Here is a 3,063-nt window from a genome sequence, read left to right on the forward strand (position 1 = left end):
TAACAGATCAGTCTCTAAGTAGTATATTGTACATTCAGGGGTAAATGCACTACAGCGGTGTGATCTGCTTCAACGCAAAGCAGGGAGCAATACTGATGAGATGTAAAAACTCCCTCTGCCAATCCCTGCCAGAAATTCTCCTAATACATATATATAATGGCATGATATTCTGGATACCATCTATATACATCTTAATCCTTGGGAATACCTGAGTGGAGACAAAACACTATGAAATGAACTCGATGAACAAATTGTCTTTTTTTAACCTCATTAACTATGTTACTATGTTACTAATAATACTCAGGAGCTGATGCAACATTTATTAGTTCAGAAGGTAGAATGTAAACAACAAGGATATAGGATTAGATGTAATACACCAAAGTGGTTCATTACTGTGAGTTTGACAAGTGCTTTATTGTTATGTCTGTGGGTGATTATAAAGATGCAGCCATACTTTTACTACAATTATCATTTTATTTAGATGGCGCCAGAAGGGGTTGGCAGCACCTAGAACGTTCATAAACAGGAACAGTATGAACAGTCACTAGGATAGTCTCTGGCAGACAGGGCTGGTAGGTGGTGTATTTGATTATATTTGATTTTTCATACTTTTGTGCACATTTAAACCACATCCCATTAGATAAACCATGGCTACAGTTATTTTGCCCACCAATTTTGCTATTGCTGATTGCTGGTCGAAAAGCTGGGGCCACTTGATTGCATTTGCCCCCAATACTAAAATTTGCCAGCCAGCCCCTGGTCTATGTCCTGGCCGGCTCCACTGGGTGTACATGAGATTGCACAACCATCTCGAGACTTCCAGCATGCAGCCTGGAGCCCAGCAGTCACCACTGGTGGTCTGTGCACATACCTGTAGGTAATACCTGCTGATTTGTGAAAAAGCAGCATATGTGCACTTATCATTATCAGTGTTTAATACACCTGGATGACTTTCTGACGCCAGAGTGGTTTATCTGATTTATGCATATTCAGCTGTATAGGCCAATGGATACTGTCAGGGGTTTGTATAAAAGCCTATTATAGTTATTGTTATGTGGATCTCTTTGCTTTATGCAAAAAGCACCCCAAAAAATAAAACTGTCTAAAATCAGATATACAGATGGGTCCATGTTTATCTTGATCTTTAATAGGATTAACTGAGACTGGGCAGTTGGACTTAATCCCCTGCTGTAATGACTTAGGGGGTCATTCCGAGTTGATCGTAGCTGTGCTAAATTTAGCACAGCTATGATCATTCACACTGACATGTGGGGGGATGCCCAGCACAGGGCTAGTCCGCCCCGCATGTCAGTGCTGGCCCTCCGCATAGTAGCTCCCGGCCAGCGCAGCTTTAGTGTGCTGGTCGGGAGCTACTCATCGCTGCGTGACGTCACACTTGCCGCTGCGGCCTGCCCCCCATTTGGTCCGGCCACGCCTGTATTGGCCGGACCGCTCCCACGAAACGGTGGCCAAACGACGCCATTCTGCCCCCTCCTGCCCAGTGATCGCCTCTGCCTGTCCATCAGGCAGAGGCGATCGTAGTCCTGCTATGGCCTTCGGCCGTCTGGCATGCGCCGGCACACTACGGCGCATGCGCAGTAGGGACCTGTTCGCTCGGCTGCGACAAAAAGCAGCGAGCAAATGGGTAAGAATGACCCCCTTAATCCCCTGCTGTATTGTTTTCTGTATTGTATTGCAGCTGAGAACAATAGATGAAAGGTATATGTTAATAAACCATGTTGTGCCTAGGCGCAGCAAACTAGCCAAGATAACCGTGGACCCATCTGTAGATGGTGCATTTTAGGAATCCAGGCACACTTTGGAACACCATTTAGATTCATTTAAAGGGGCTTTATATGAAAAAATGTAATCATTTAAGTACAGGTATATATTGTAAGAAAATGCAGAAGCAGTGGCGTCACCAGGCGGGTGCGGCCCGCACCCGGGTGTGACACCTAGAGGTAGTGACACCAAAATGTCGGCTCCTCTGCAGTGATAGGAGCAGGGCCAGCAACAGAAATCTTGGGGCCTGGTACAGTGATATCTCTGGGGCCCCTTCTGATTATATATATAGTGCAACAGAATTTGCTGCGCTATATAAGATCACGTGCAATCGCAATCTAAGTCCACGCACATGCATGCAGCAGCATGCGCGCATGCGCAGAAACCACCGAATAGCGATTTCCGTGCTTGTACGACTCAATCTGAATCGGTCAAACTACTGTACTTTGTGGCGGCAAATGCAAAAACTAAACCCTTTTCCTCATGCTATTTATTCCACTTAAGTTATAGTTAAAGCTAAAGTGCCGATTTATCATTTGGTGAAGGTGAAACATTTAAGATGTATCAAGATTATATATATTTTTAAATTGTTTTTTTTCTTCTAAATCAATATTTAAAAATGTTTTCATTAGTGGAACTGAAAGGCTGTCCTGGCAAAGTGGTGAGTTAAATTGCTGCTGTACTGCTCCAGACCAGTATCACTGAGGCCAGGGGCAGATTGGGATGAAAAACAAGCCTGGGAAATGTATGGAAGCAGCCCTAATGGGAGTGCGGTCTGATAAGGGGGTGGGGTCTGTTGAGGAGGGCGGGAACCATCGTCATAGGGTCTGATTGTATGCAATTGCGGCCTTCCTTGCGTCTTTTGCTACAGTTGTGTCTGAGACCAGGGGTGGATTGGGAACTAAAAGTGGCCCTGTAAAGTTTTGTAGAATTGGCCCAACATGGGCAGCACAAGAGGTATAACATACCATGTAGCCATGGCAGCATCACTGGATGGCAGAGTTGCTGTATTGCAGAGATTGAATAACAGAACGAATGGGGACAATGCAGTGTACTTAGGGGGTCATTCAGATCTAATCGCTGGGCTGCTAATTTTGCTGTCCTGAGTTCAGATAGTTGCCGCCTACAGGGGGAGTGTAAATTGGCCGTGCAAGTGTGCGTTACTATGTGTATGCCGAGCTGCTAAAATTCACTTTGTGCAGTCTGTGCGTAGTCCAGGACTTACTCCTCCATTGCGATAGAATCAGGCCGGAGCTGACGTCACACACCCTCCCTTAAAAC

Source organism: Pseudophryne corroboree, chromosome 9 (genome assembly GCF_028390025.1).
Source record: "Pseudophryne corroboree isolate aPseCor3 chromosome 9, aPseCor3.hap2, whole genome shotgun sequence".
NCBI classification, from domain to species: Eukaryota; Metazoa; Chordata; class Amphibia; order Anura; family Myobatrachidae; genus Pseudophryne; species Pseudophryne corroboree.